This window comes from Solanum pennellii, chromosome 1 (genome assembly GCF_001406875.1).
Source record: "Solanum pennellii chromosome 1, SPENNV200".
Lineage (NCBI taxonomy): Eukaryota > Viridiplantae > Streptophyta > Magnoliopsida > Solanales > Solanaceae > Solanum > Solanum pennellii.
The window spans coordinates 64027008-64043497 of NC_028637.1; the positions used below are offsets into that span (position 1 = coordinate 64027008).

At 32.1% G+C, this 16490-nt stretch overlaps 2 long non-coding RNA genes across 13 annotated transcripts; one reads left to right on the top strand and one right to left on the bottom strand.

Annotated features, from left to right (window-relative positions):
* Positions 1 to 9601: 9601 nt before the first annotated feature.
* LOC107008041 lies at positions 9602 to 15578 on the top strand. 12 transcript variants are annotated; one of them, XR_003576034.1, is made up of 8 exons: positions 9615 to 9747; positions 10744 to 10920; positions 11431 to 11505; positions 12033 to 13503; positions 14019 to 14066; positions 14303 to 14426; positions 14860 to 14979; positions 15122 to 15578. It is a non-coding gene; the product is annotated as an uncharacterized LOC107008041 (long non-coding RNA). The 12 variants fall into 12 exon arrangements; XR_003576028.1 differs by adding an exon at positions 10016 to 10108 and having other exon boundaries at positions 9622 to 9747; positions 10741 to 10920; positions 14860 to 15578; XR_003576027.1 differs by adding an exon at positions 10016 to 10108 and having other exon boundaries at positions 9622 to 9747; positions 14860 to 15578.
* On the bottom strand, positions 10250 to 10734 carry LOC114075633. The gene is made up of 2 exons (XR_003576037.1): positions 10607 to 10734; positions 10250 to 10500 (listed from the first exon to the last, which is right to left on the bottom strand). It is a non-coding gene; the product is annotated as an uncharacterized LOC114075633 (long non-coding RNA).
* Positions 15579 to 16490: the final 912 nt, after the last annotated feature.

Sequence of the window (16490 nt, forward strand, 5' to 3'; positions counted from 1 at the left end):
GTATAATTTATTTATTTGAATAAATATACGGCTATTCGCCTTGATTTTCTTTTATAATAGTCTCTTCTATTTAGTTCATGTCATTTTATAAATTTAATTTTTAATTATTTTAATAAAAGTTTAAATTAAAACTTTAAATTCAATATAAACTTTAAAGTTTAAATTCAATTTCAAACTTTAAATTCAATATAAAGTTTAAAAAACTTTAAATTCAGTTTCAAACTTAAGTTCAATATAAAACTTTAAATTCAATATAAACTTTAAAGTATAAATTTAATTTCAAACTTATATAAACTTTAAAGTTTTCAATTGAAGTTTTAATATAAATATATAATATTATATAATAATTAAAATAATTAAAATTAAAATAAAAAATACCGGATGAACCGGTAAGACCCGATTCCAAACCGATCCAACCCGGTTCCAAACCGGTTACTAACGGACCGGGCGGAACAGGGTGGTTTTTCCGATAAATCCGGTACCGGTAAGAAAAATCCGGTAACAGTTCGATTACGGTAAAACCGGTCCTGTTGACCCGATCCTGTCCGTTTGCAGCCTTAGTTGTTAGTATGTGATTGTTCTCTTTAATAGTCAATTTGCTGGATATAATGTAGTTTGATTTCAATATGTGTGAGAATTCAAGAGATGATTATTGTTCATTGTAATACAATATATTGAAAAAAATCATTTACAAATATATTACATATAGTTTAGATTTCTTTTTTTTTCTTTTGGTATAATTACTTTTGTTTGAAATGATATTTTATTTATTCATAATTATGTGTTTTTTATTCAATTGATAGTATATAACGAAGAAGTTGACATATGGAGTACATAATATAATAACAGATCTACTTACAAAGAAAGATAGTAGATTAAAAGTAATTTTTGAAGCATAATTAGAAATTATCTTTTACTAGAAATTTTGTTATTTTGACTTGTATTGGTGAGGTAGTTACTTTTGCTAGATTTTTTAAATTTTAGTTTGTATATGTAAACTAACTACATGTACTAATAGTGCTACTCATTTGGTTCTTTACTATTCTATTTTTTTTTTACTATGAATCACAATTAATATAACTATTATTTAAAAAATTAATAAATTATGATAATAATGAGCTTCAGTTTTATTATGTTTACAAGGAAATAATTTAAAATTAAAATATTAAATTCTATGATGTCTTTTTTTATATGTAACAATTTGTTTTTGTTACCATTCTTTTTTATATGAGATGTATTCATATTTTTAATTCAGCCACCTCATTTATATTTTTTGTCCATTATTATAGTTCTATTATTTATTTTCACGTTTACTATTTATTTATTTATTTTTATAAATAAAATAATACATGATTATTAGTGCAATTAGTGTCTAATAAAATGCATAACTCATGTCTCTTCATTTTTCTCGCAGCTTCTACTCTTAAACATTGTTTAACTTTTTCATGTTTCTTTTTACAATATTTATGAATATTTTTATTAATGTTTAAAAAATCAAAAAATTAATAACAAAGGCATAGTGAAGAACTTCAATTTTCTTTTTTACGAATTTAGAACTTGTATAGGATGTAAAAAAAAATCAATTTCATATATTTAAAAAAGATGAAAAAGTATATCATATCGCATATAAAGAGAATATCAATATTATTTACATATCTGATACTAATGACTATAAATATTATATATTATCTTTTATCTACTTTTATTGAAATTTTATCTTTCTTATTCTATTTTTATTTGTATTTTAAAAAATTGAAAGTATTATTTATCACGTTTCTTTAAAATCTTCATTACACTAAAAATTTAATTGAATGAAAGATGAAAATATCAAAAAACTTTCATTAGTAATATAAATTTAACCAAATGGAAGATGAAAGGATAAAAAAAAACTTTTTGTTGTGAAGAAAATTCAGAATATAAGAAGAAAAAAGACAAGAAGTATAAGAAAGAGGAGAGAATTTTCTTATTCAAGTATATCTTCCAAATGGTGAGTGATTATCTATTTATAGTGTTGAGATATCACTCCAAAAGTCATCTAATTAATAGATACATAGTTATCTTGGAAGTTTTTATCACCTTGGAAGCACCTATACATAAACTCATTTAATAGTGGATAAATCTAATGGATAATCCACATATACTATACAATGGATTTACAACACTCCCCCTTGGATATCCATAGATTAGTGCCTCGTTAAAATCTTACTAGGAAAAAAACAGTGGGAAAAAGCCTAGTAAAGGAAAAAGAGTACACATATCTCATAATACGCTTTGAATGTTGCCCGTTAAAAACCTTACTAGGAAAACCCAACTTGGGACAAAATCATAGTTAAAAAAAAGAGTACAACGCGTATTTCGCTCCCCCTGATAAAAACTTTACTTGATATCTCGGAGACGGCGCATCCCAATCTTGTATCTCAACTTCTCAAACGTTGATGTTGGCAATGCCTTAGTGAATAAATCAGCAAGATTATCACTTGAACGAATTTGTTGAACTTCTATCTCACCATTTTGTTGAAGATCATGCGTGAAAAAAGAACTTTGGTGAGATATGCCTTGTCCGGTCTTCTTTGATGTATCCTCCTTTCAATTGAGTTATACATGCAGCATTATCTTCGTATATTGTGGTTGGTATATTCTTTTTCAAAGAAAAACCACACATTTTCTGAATATGATGGGTCATTGATCTCAACCAGACGCACTCTAGACTTGCTTCATGGATGACTATTATTTCTGCATGATTTGAAGAAGTGGCTACCAACGTTTGCTTCATTGATCGCCAAGATATTGACGTGTCTCCACATGTAAACAAATAGCCTGTTTGTGATCGAGATTTATGCGGATCAGATAAATACCCTGCATCTGCGTAACCAATCAGTTTTGACTTGGATTCATTGGAATAGAATAAACCCATGTCCATGGTCCCTCGAAGATATCGAAGTATGTGTTTAACACCATTCTAATGTCTTTTTATTGCGGAGGAACTGAATCTTGCCAGTAGACTTACTATAAAACTGATATCTGGTCGAGTATTGTTAGCAAGGTACATTAGTGCCCCGGTCGCACTAATATAAGGAGTTTCATCACCAAGAAGCTCTTCATCATTCTCTTGAGGTCGAAATGGATCTGTATTGATGTCTAGCGATCTTACGACCATTGGAGTACTCAATGGATGTGAGTTATCCATGTAAAAACGCTTTAGTATCTTTTCTGTGTACGTTGATTGATGAACAAGTATTCCATTTGACAAATTCTCAATCTGTAGGCCAAGACAAAATTTTGTCTTGCCGAGATCTTTCATTTCAAATTCTTTTTTCAGACACTCAACAACTTCTAAAAGCTCTTTCCGAGTGCCAATGATGTTCAAATCATCAACATATACAACTATTATAACAAATTCAGACCCCGACTGTTTAATGAAAATGCAGGGACAAATCGGGTCATTTTTGTACCCTTTCTTTAACAAATATTCACTTAGATGATTGTACCACATCATTCCTGATTGTTTTAATCCATACAGAAATTTATGAAGCTTTATTGAACAAGTTTCTCTTGAATCTTTGTATGCTTCAGGCACTTTGAATGCTTCAGTAATTTTCATGAAAATGTTGTGGTCCAATGAGCCATATAGATAGGCTGACAACGTCCACTAGACGCATTTCAAGTTTTCATGAACTGCCAGATTTATGAGATATCTGAAGGTGATTACATCTACCACTGGAGAATATGTCTCCATATAATCAATGCCAGGTCTTTGAGAAAAACCTTGAGCAACGAGTCGGGCCTTATATCTCAGGATTTCACCTTTCTCATTTCTTTTTCGTACAAAAACCCATTTTTACCCCACTGGCTTGATACCTTCAGGTGTTCGAATTATTGATCCGAAAACTTCACGTTTTTCTAGTGAAGTCAATTCAGCTTGAATTGCATCCTTCCATTTTGGCCAATCATTTCTCTGTCTACATTCGTGAACAAATTTTGGCTCAACATCTTCATCTTGTTGCATTATTTCAAAAGCAACATTATAGGCAAATATGTTATCAATCACAATATTATTTCGGTTTCACAACTTTCTCGTCGAGACATAATTCATTGAAATTTCATTGGTTTCAGAAGTTCGATCCTCCTCCTCATCATGTGTTATGACTTAGGTCTCATCTTGAGAAATTTCTTTCAACCCATGATCATCTTGATCATTTATACCTTTTCTCTTTCGAGGATTTTTATCCTTGGAACCAATTGGTCTACCACGTTTCAAATGTGGTCTAGACTCATTTGCCTTAACAGTTTGTCCCATCGGAATATCAACTCGAACTGGAGCATTAACAGCTGAAATATGCGATTTAGTAATCCTTGGAAGATTAGTAAATGCATCTGGTAGCTGATTTGCAACGTTTTGCAAATAAATTATTCTTTGAACTTCTTGCTCACATTGGTTTGTTTGAGGATCCAGATGAGATAGAGATGATGAATTTTAATCTATCTCTTTCCCCAACAACTTATGTTCTTCCTCTAATGTTGGGTATACTAATTAATCAAAATGACAATCGGCAAATCTTGCCTTAAATAAATCTCCAGTCATAGGCTCCAAATATTTTATGATTGAAGGAGATTCATACCCAACATATATTCCCAACCTTCTTTGGGGCCCCATCTTTGTGCGTTGTGGTGGAGCAATTGGGACATACACCGCACATCCAAAAATTCTAAGATGGGAAATGTTTGGATCTTGACCAAAAGTCAATTGTAATGGGGAGAATTCATGATAATTGGTCAGCCTTATGCGCACAAGTGCTACTGCATGCAAAATAGTAATGGTCTAGCTATAAATTGCAGACATTTAATCAATAATTCTGCTAGACCGTTTTGAGTGTGAACATGCGCAACTGGATGTTCAACTGTTATACCAGTAGACATACAATAATTATTAAATGCCTGAGATGTAAATTCACCAACATTATCTAGACGGATTGTCTCTATAGTATAGTCTAGAAAATTGTGCTTTCAATCTTATTATTTGAGCCATCAATCTCGCAAAAGTCATGTTGCGAGTTGATAATAAACACACATGTGACCATCTTGTAGAAATATCTATCAAGACCATATAATATTTAAAGGGTCCACATGCAGGTTGAATCGGTCCACATATATCACCCTGTATACGTTCCAGAAACGCAGGGGATTCAATTTCAACCTTAACTGTTGATGGTTTAATGATCAACTTTCCTTGAGAACAAGCAACACAAGAGAATTCCTTTGATTGAAGGATATTTGGGCTCTTTAAGGTGTGCTCATGTGAATTCTCAATGATTTTGCGCATCATATTAAATCCGGAATGGCCCAACCGGTCATGCCAAATGATAAAATCATCAAAATTAGTAAACCTTTTGTTTACTACGGCATGTGATTCAACTGTACTTATACTTGTATAGTACCCAGAAGAAAGTGCAGGTAATTTTCATGCACAATTTTCTTCTCTACATTAATTGTAGTAATGTAAAGGTATTCAACCTTTCCTTCATTAGCCGTCTCAACATGATAGCCATTTTGGCGAATAACTTTGAAACTTAATAAGATTCTTTCAGACTTACTACAATATAATGCATTGTCAATGCTTAATATTGTCCCTCCAGGTAGTAAGAAGGTCGCTCTTCCAGAGCCCTCAATTAATTTTGTACTACCTGATATTGTGTTGACATATGCCATTTCCATAACCAAATTAGAAAAAGTATTTCTTTTCTTTTAATTTGTATGCGTTGTAGCACTATCAAGAAGGCATACATCTCCATTACTCATCTTGAATCCAACTTACAACTGGGGATTTCTATTAATTTTCATTAAAATAAAATACATTAAAGGAAGGAAGAAACAAAATTACAACGGAAATTTAAATACTTCAACATGAATAACATAATAATTAAAAAAACATAAATAAAATATTATGTAAAATATTAACAGACTTCATTCCCCAGCTAAAAGATCAAACATCAATTTCGATCTCCAAAGAAGTCATCAACTTCCATATGAGTAATGTCACCAAGGCCATCAAAAACATCATCCTTTAAAGCCAAATTTGCTTCAACATTCTTATTATATTTATGAGATGTTCCCGGCTTATCATCATCTTTAAGAGTCATATGTGACTCAGCTCGAGCATTGGAAGAAGAAGCACCTCTTTTATTTCCTTTCTTTTTAAAGGAATTTTGATAGAGCCTTACAAAATGCTCATGTGTGCGACATTCATTCTTCCAATGGCCTGTCATGCCACAACGACGACAATTACTTTTTGAGGGTATTTTGAGAACTTATGTTGTTCTCTCTTTTATTATGACCACCACCTCAACGATTAGTGTATCGTCTCTTATCTTTGTCATGTCCCCGTGCATTATTATAGCCCTGATGATCATATCTTTTTACTTCAGATTAATCACGTGCTCCCACCATATTTGCCTCCGGTAATGGAGCAGCTCCAGTGGGACGAGCTTCATGATTTTTCATTAAAAGAGCATTATGTTGCTCAGTCACCAAAAGACATGAGATTAGTTCAGAATATTCTGAAAACCTTTTTCACGATATTGCTGCTGCAATATCACATTTGAGGCATGGAAAGTAGTAAATGTCTTTTCCAACATTTCCTCATCTTTTATAGTCTCCCCACATAATTTCAACTGGGAGGTTATCCTGAATACAGCAGAGTTGTATTTAATTACGGTCTTAAAATTTTGAAATCATAAATGCATCCACTCATAACAAACTCTTGGCAACACTGTTGCCTTTAGGTGGTCATATCTCCCCTTTAAATCAGTCCACAATTCAAGTGGATCTTTTACCGTCAGATATTCAATCTTTAGGCCCCCATCAAGATGATGACGAAGGAAAATCATAGCCTTCGCCTTATCTTGACTCGATGCTTCATTTCCCTGAGTAATAGTGGCATCAAGACCTTTAGCAGCCAAGTGAATCTCAGCATCGAGTACCCATGAAAGATAATTCTTTCCAGAAATATCTAATGCCACAAACTCAAGTTTGGATAAATTCGACATAATGAAATTATGAGAGAATATGTGAATTAAATAAAAATATTTATATAATACCTTTGCAAGTAGCAACTTCTTGCTGATAACGTGTTGTAAAGAAAGCTCAAAATATAAGAAGAAAAAGACAAGAAGTATAAGATAGAGGAGAGAATTTTCTTATTAAAGTATATCTTCCAAATGGTGAGTGATTCTCTATTTATAGTGTTGAGATATCACTCCAAAAGTCATCTAATTAATAGATACATAGTTATCTTGAAAGTTCTTATCACCTTGGAAGCACTTATACATGAACCCATTTAATAGTGGATAAATCTAATGGATAATCCACATATACTACACAATGGATTTACAAAACTTTTTCATTTTTCATAACTCTTATATTTGTTTAGCCTATAAAGTGAACGTTTTAAGTATTTGTAACTAACAACAATGAAATTATTCACTTTGCCTCTCATTCTTCTTAAGATGATGACGACGATGACGACGATGAATATACGGATATTAAAATTTTACATTGAAATGCCCAATAAATTTCTAGGTTTCGTAATTTTTTTAAGAAAAGAGAAAGGGAAAGAGAAAGAGAAAATATCTCATAATTATTGTGAAGATATTAGAAGGAGAAATGTCATGTAGCAAAAGTCTTTCTTTAAAAATAAAGACTTTTTGAAAGAATGATCATTCCTCCTACAAGGATATATATATCGGAAAAGAGCCTAAAATATCCTTAAAGTATTGAAAATGGTATAAAATTACCCTTCATCCACCTATTGGCTCCAAAATACCCTTTCCACCCACCTATTGAGTCCAAACTACCCTTGTCATCCATCTTTTGGTTCAAAATTGACCACTTATTTGACGGTTTTATATTTAAACTATTTAAATATTTTTTTAAATATGTGGCGCTCAACTATATGTTATAATTTAACTTATTAGTATACTTTATAAATCAATCCACTATCCATCCATTACTAATTAAACCCCTCCAAATTAATAAACCCGTCACATTATTAATGCAACAACAGAAAAACTACTGCCAGTTGAGTGTTTTTAAAAATTTGAGGCAAAAATATCTATAGAAGTAAATTATCATACATTCAAGTGTCTAAATAAAATTAACGATAAACTTAAAAGTCTGACTATGTTCATCTTAATTATTCTTGTGTCTCAACTATGTGATGTTACTTCATAAGTAACTTTTTTTCAAAATAATATATTAAAGGTTTTAAAACAAATCATAAATATTTATAAAATTATATTTTAAAAAAGTGCATGAATTAATTCGAAATGTATTACTTCTTTACCTTTAATCATAAATTTCTAGTTCAATCTTGAAAGAGAATTCTATTGAAAGTGTCTCCTAAATAAGCGGCTCAACCTAAAATTAATTGGGGCTTCGATTTGGACTCGAATAATTTTGGATGTCATTTTCAGGAATCTATAATTTCATCGTGTTTTAGTAGTGTTTATGACTATTTTAATATTATAATTGGATTATTAATTGGGTGAAGTTTAGTTAGTAGTGAGTGGGTAGTGGGTTGATTTATAAATTATATTAATAAATTAAATTATAACCAATAGTTGAACGCCAAGTACTTTAGAAATATTTAAAGAGTTTGATTTTAAAACAATTAAAGAAGTGGTCAATTTTGAACTCAAAGGTGGATGACAAAGGTATTTTGGAGTCAATAGGTGAATGAAAATGGTATTTTGGAGCCAATAGGTGAATGAAGAGTAATTTTATACCATTTTCAATACTTTAAAGACTCTGTTTCATATATATATTGAAGAGCAGTTTTTTTAATTTTGTTGAAAATTAATAGGAAGAGCGATTATTGCTTCAAGGGTAAGAAGAATTATTTAGAGAAAAAATCAGTATATGTACGAAGTTCATATCAAATTGGAGAACAAGCAAAAAAACAAAAATAAATCTATTTTGTTATTTTTGTAAAGGAAGACAAAATTAGTGCTTCTTAATTCCTTTCTTTTCTGATTCTTGTCTTAATTTTTTTTTATGTACCTTTCATTAAAGTTTATTTTATTTTTTCTTATTTATTTTTAGTTATACTTTTCTTTATGCATTTTTTAATTCAATTTTAAAGAAAAGATGATTATATTTAGTTCATTTTATCATCGATTCTATTATTTTCTTTTACTTTTTTTACCTTAAATTTCATATTAATGTCATTTTTATTACTTTCATAAATTATTTTTTTAATAATTCATGTGTTATTTATTTTTCCTACAACTAATAATTTTATATCCATTTGATAATGGATTTTTATCCATTTTCCGCTATAATATTTCTTAAATATATTTTTTCAGCAGAACTGATTAGATTAATAATTAGTGCAAAAGAAAAATTCTATCAAACAACTCTCTACAAAAGCTAATGCTGTGTGAACCCTCTATCATTGATCAAATTTTTTTTTTCTAGGGAAGGGGAATAATTTCAAAAACTGAAAATAACTTTGTATTTCTCTTATATTAGTAAAGGCATGTTTCAACATGTCTGTTTCATTGCTTTTAGGGGTATTTGTGTCTTTTCAGTTCTCTATTAAGAGTACGTGTCTTCTTCCCTTGTCATCAATTCTCTCTTCTCAGTTCCCTACGTGTCTTCCTCCTATGTTACCAATGTACACATTTCTCTACTCTCTCTGTATCTGTATCTTCTTCATTTATGCTCCACCATCTGTGCATCAGCATTCTCCAGGTAAGGTTCTTTCATGTTTCAATTTTGTATCTTTGTTTTGTTGCCATCTTTCTTTTCGTCAAAGTCCAAGTCCCCAATTTAATTAGGGTATGTTAATGCTTGCTTATTTTTCCATTTAGGTTTGTTATAGATGTTGGATTATTCTTAGTTCCAATAATTTTAATAGTTGTGTCTTCAATTTCGATTGGGTCCTTATGCTTCCCCTGTTCTATTTTAGATTGTCGAAAAACTGTTCAGATTCAAATTTTTCTGTGTTTTTCACATGCAGTAATTAATTGGTCTTTTTAAACTTTTGGGAGATTAAGCTTTGATCAACAAGAAGTTGTTATATGGAATAATTGTTTAAGAAATGTTGCTGAAGGTAGTTCTTTAGTTTCGATTGGGTCATTATGCTTCCCCTATTCTATTTTAGATTGTTGACCTTTTTTCAGATTGTCTGATGAAGAGTTGTGTTATCTTAAGGTCATAATTAAAATTAAGACAGAAAAAAGAGAAGTATCCATTCATACGAAACTCAATGCATTACTAAAAAAGTAAACAGAAGGATAACAATAAGATTAACAGCAAAATAAGACTAGAACATGAAAATTAACATCTTGATCATCAGCTTGCTCAATATGAAATAGATTCCAGCTTATCCAGTGTCTTCTCAATATCTTCTTTAAGACTTAGAATTGCTACCTTAAGCTCCTCCACATTTTCCAACAATTCATCTCTTAACAACTGAGAAAAACTGCACTCAGCATTGCAGTGCTGCAAAATTAACCGAATATCAGTATAACAAGACTATTCTCAAGTACAACTAAAATTCTATCAAAAAGCTGCTACCAAATAAAACACACAAAAAAAGCAAATGTACCTTAGGACAAGCAAAATAAACTTGATCCTCAGTTTCTCTTGGAACTGTTACTTGGGGCACATCCAGTAATTCGTTGGGGTTGGATGGAGAAACTGTTCCTGTTTCATTGGAGTCTGATAATCCAATTTTTTCAGCAGATGCAGCATTTTGCTTTAGAAGTTCATTTGATGATTGAGGGGACAGACCATTGTTTTCTTCTTCAACAGCATCAGCAGATTGAGCATGGATCATGCCATTGTTTTCTTCTTCCTTAATACTCTCGTTGGACATCACGTTCACAGAGACTAATGGAGCAGTGTCTACCGTCATCTCAGGTACAACAACAGATTCACCCAACTCTACACTTTCAACAACGCACCTAGAATTCTGAGACACAAATTATATTCATTAGGTGAACATTGAACAAGATATAAGATAACCATAAAGTAAGAGTAGTGAGAGATTTATTGGTTTTGATGAGAAAGACAACAACTTGTTTGAGCTCGAATGGAGTAGGGTAGTGTTGTGGATTTTGAATTGCCGTTAATGGAGTCTTGGAGTTTTGGAGAGTGAAGTAGAGATGCCAAGCAAATAGACTGCAACATAGTCTTAGCTTCAATGTTAGCTGCTAATAAAACATAAGCTTATATAGTATAGTACTTTTTTGTTGTTGTTCGGTACTTGCATAGTTGCATTAGGATTTAATTTAATTCCATGTCAACTTCATGTAGTTGGTCGATTTTGCTATGAATTATGTAAACTGAACATGTTGAATTATTCAGTGCTAGAATTTCTGTTTTTATTGTTAGGTTTTGATTTTTGGTGGTGTGCTTTCTTCTTGATAGTTGATTTGCAGGATGCAGATGAACTCATTGTGCCTTTTCACACCAGTAGTAGAGCAATTTGAGAAGTAGTGAAAGGTGTGGTCAACAATTTTTTTTTGGTCTCCATTGCCATCTTTAAAATAAGAGATCATATTAACAACTGAAAGGCGAAAAAATTTCGTAGTTGCATCTCCATTGAAAAGTCATTTATACAAGTTTTTAATTTCCAGTAGTCTTTGTTTTGGAGGGATAAAACCAGTAGGTAAAGCATTAAGTTTTGTTCTTTCTGGTTAAACATTCATTTTCAGGATACTATTTCGTCAGTACCCAATTTCAATTCTTGTTTTGTTAATTGATATTTTTATTCGTCCATGTTGCATTTCAAAGCTTTTTTTATCACTTGCAGTAATTAATTTGTTCCTCTTTCTTCGTTATTCTTTTTAATTTTTTTTTTGTTCATATGGGTTTATGGTGTAATTAACTGAAATTTTTTTTACTAAGGATTTGATTCCAAGTGAATCAACTTTCTAGGTTTATAAATTTTAATCTTTCATTGTTATGGGTTTAGCTTGGAGTTTCTTCATCTCATTGCATTAAAGTTTTGAAATTATTTTCACTTGCAGTGTGAAGTTAAGGATATACAACTACTCTACGAGAATGTCATCTACGGGTATGTCCGTCAATGTTTTCTTCCGCCTTTTATTTTGATCTCCCTTTTCGTTGTGTATTAGTTTTCTCTATCTTCGTTGAGTTCAGTAGAGAATATTAGCAAACCATAGTTTTCAGATCCACTTTGAGTATTTGATTGACAACAAACATGTCATGGCACCAAATATCTTTCACCACAAGGCACTGACCTGGCCCTATCACCTATCTTGCAAGTTCTCATAGATTCTTGAGCTTTTTATTTAATAATCAAAAGCAAAATTAGGAAAAAGCAAAATGAGTATTTACTCTGTAATTTGTACATAAGGATAAAGGCTAAGAAAAAAATTCTTTGAGTTTAATTTGTCAAAGTAGTCGGTTCATAACCATAAATCTAATTTTAGCTCTTCTCTTGTCAGCATAGCAGACCTGCATGATTGACGATTAGTGAACTATAGTCTTGCAGAAACTTCACATTGCAAGCACGAAATAGAATTTGAACTAGCAACAAGATGATAGTTGAACACCAAATAAAGTATAACCACATTAAAGTCCCTGAAAACCAGAAATGACATCTCTAAAATATAACACTATTCTGATGTCCATAAGAGACAAAAGGTCAGTTGTATCCACCTAGGGGGGAAATGGGGAAGTGGAGGAAACCCCACTCCTGTTTACAAGGTGCTTAGGTAAAAAGCTGAATAGTTCAAACACCACACATTGCTAACTTCAACTTTAACTACTTCAACAGATTGTAATCCAGATGGGTTTAAGAAAGTGAAGGAATTATTTCGCATTTTGTTGTAGGATATAGGTATAGCTATAGATTATAGATCATAGTATAGTAAATAGTATGTAATATTGGAGATAGAATTGCATTAAATAATATTTCTGGAGAAGTATCATCAGTGCATATAAATGGAATGACTGACAATAACATGATGGATTTTAGCAGCAGAAAAAAGTCTTTTGAGGAACTCTGCATGTTAGCAGTACTTTCATATCAGATAAAACTTACTCAATAGTTACCCACCAAAAGAGAGACAATAAGTAGGAATTTCCCATGGCCATAGCTACAACCCACTCTTCCAGCCTTGATTGGGGTTAATTAGTGTGTACACAAACACATCATCCACCACACCTGTTCCTACTTTTCATTTCGTTTATAAAAAAATTGCCATTTGTCGGTTAGCTTTACACGTATTTCAATTATTTCAGATTATTATATACGATTTGAATTTTATTGATTATTTAAGAGCAATGCAAATACACAAAAAATTTAGGTATTAATATTATAGGCAGTATGGCCATTGTGTTTAGGACTTAAAATTTTGCCAATGTATTTTTGCTGGAAAACATGAATACATTTTCTAAATGGAGGTGGCTCTTGGACACTTCAAGAAGTGGAGTGTGACTGAAAGCTTGAGTCACGTGCGTAATTACATGAAGGTATGCAATCTTTTTCTCTCCGTGTCCTTGTGTGCGTGCATGGTTGGTATCTGGTTTTCTATGGGTTTTGAGAACATTTTTGCGCTGGAGTAATTTGTTCATGTCTTATCGGTGTGTTGAAGTGTTTTTGTATTTAAAAGAATAGCCACATTATATATATATATATATATATATCAGAATGTTTGTTTAAGACTCTTGTAAACTTAAAGAACTCAAGTTACATGTTATTGTTACATGTAAAATTCGAGAACAAATTTTCCCGGTCATCTCGAAGGGAATTCTTGGAACTCAGCCATTAGAGTTTTGACTCATTTGTTATGCCTTGCATTTACAGCTTGACCCCTTCTTGCTTCCAGTTGTCCAAGGCAGCATCCTTGTAATTCAGTTAAATACATGATTTTTTTCAAGTAGTATAGCTACTTCAACTACTGCATAATGAGAGTTATTATTGTTCCATTTTGATGTATGCCTTTACTTATAAGATTTTCTCAATTTCCAATTTGCAACTGGGAAAGACATTATTGATGTTACGCTGATTGCAAGGAGGTGCAACAGGAGACCTGGTATATCTTCTTCTTGTTTTTTCTTTCAACTTTGCAATTTGGCCAAGCATGGTAAATGCAAGTGATGAACTAGGTCAGAATATTGTTATGTGTTTTACGTATGGTCATCAATTCTCATTAACTTATAATTGAACTTAATGCAAAATAATTAGAATCCATGTTCCAAGTTGCTTCATGTTATTCAGGTCTTCAGTTTATTTTATATAGTTAGTCTTAACATATTCTCTTGGTTATAGCAATTGGCTCGTTAATGTAGCCACTCGAATGGGAGAAGAGGGGCTGATTCTGATGGATTTGTTGCAATTTTGTGGAAAGCGAGCAAATTATCCAGTTGAAAGGGTATAAAGTATCATTGTTCAGGTACACTTGTTTCAAGTTTGATTATGACTTTTTTCTACACCAACAATCTTGTTGCTCATGAATGCCCTTTTATACATATGTAGATAACTGAGGGGATACTTAAAATTCTGTCACATTAGAGTTTATTGTTGAATAGATATTGTTGTGATAAAATGTTTAAACTAATAACTCTTGTAACTTGTATTACTTTCTCTGTGTGCAAGTGGTGTGTGTGTTCCCTCTCTTTTAATGATAGAAGAGGGGTTGATAAAAAAAGGAAGAAGTAGAAGGATTCGATAGTACTAGGGTGGAGAACATGATGTTATCAGAACAAAGACAGGTTTTGGTGTTTGGACCATTCTATATAGAAACTTCTAATGTATTGCATTTTTTGTTTGACTTATCCGAGTTTTATCGTGAGCTTACTGATAAAAGAACTCTGTTCAATTCTCAGTACAGGACCTCTCAGATGCAATGTACATTTTGGTACAGCAGAGGGCAATAAAACTGAATTTTCTGCCTGATAATAGCACATATTTCATTTGCTAGAACTTTCATTAGTTACTTCCTTCAGGTATATAACTCCCTCTGTCAAAAAGGAAAAGATTGAATCCACGAAGGGAGTAGCACTTGGACTATGAAGCAGTAGAAAATATCTCGCACTAACATATTCCTGGACAATGATCATGTTTGGTTGTTATGATTACTTTCGGCAGGTTTCATGTTCTAGAAGAGTTTGATGAGGGGAAGCGGAGCTGTCGTAGGCGTTTAGCTGGTCATAACAAACGAAGAAGGAAAACACATCCAGAAAATGTAGCTAATGGAGCCTCCGTGAATGATGAGGGGGGTAGCAACTACTTATTAATTAGTCTGCTGAGGATACTGGCCAATGTACAGTGTAAGTCCTTATATGGATTCCATGGTTTTCCTGCGATATATTCATTTTGTATGACAAAAGATGTTGGGAAAATTAATAAGGTGATAGCATTTACATAATAATGTGAGTTCTTTCACTGTACGGTAATTGGCTAGAGTGTTATTCTTTATGTGGTGCAAGAGGGCTAGAGTGCCATTCTTTATGTGGTGCAAGAGGCTGAGAAAGAAAAGAATGTATAGTTGTCCTTTGCCTGGTATAACATCGACTTGATGAATACAACGATGTCTATTCCATAACAGCAGTTCGTCTCTGGGAATAACAGTTGTTAAATCTAACTGATATTGGGTATTGCTTTTTGGTGGCAGGAGAGTTGTTTGCATAAGTTATATTAAGTTTGAATGGCTGAAACAACAGCACAGGTTCTTACTACCTAATTTAGCTGTTCTGTGTTATCTAAAGGCTACACATGACATTGGGCATTCAGTCATGGACTATGTTGCTCGGACTCTTCAAAAATATTGACGGGTGCGTGTCAGATACACCAAAGTGGTGCATATTTGGAGTACCCAACACAGGTGCAGCAACATTTTTGGAGAGTCCTAGCAACATAGGTCAGGGATTAACAGCTGAGTAATTGATGGCCATTAAAATAATCTTGGTGGGAATTATCTATTGATGCTTCTCTACTGGAACTTTAGCCATCAATACTTTTGGACTAGAACAACTGTCTAGGCATGTTTTATTCTCCAACAAGCTTTTGGGCTCCACAAGAATCATGATCATGTACAGGCACATAGATACTTATTTAGAGATTTTGGTTTAATGAATTGGATGAGTTAGATCAAACTAAAGACCAGAAATTTTGTTTGATTCTCCAGCAGAAAAGTATGAGGAAAAAAAGAAAAATAGAATTGCTTGCTAAGAGTCCTGATGGCACCACTGACGGTGTATTATGACCATTGATTTCATTCTCTTCAACGGTAAAGAAACCTTTTGGTATAGCGTTAGAATGCAATAAATTTCAATTTCACAATGAAAATATTACAAGAAAAATATTCAATTACGGACGATGTAAGCATCATAAGGACTTTCAAAAACTTGTTATAGTCGCCATTTAAATTTACCTAACAAAAAGGAATCACAAATTACAAATTGTTAGCTCAAACATTCTACAATCCTGATAATACATACACAAATGCATTATCAAG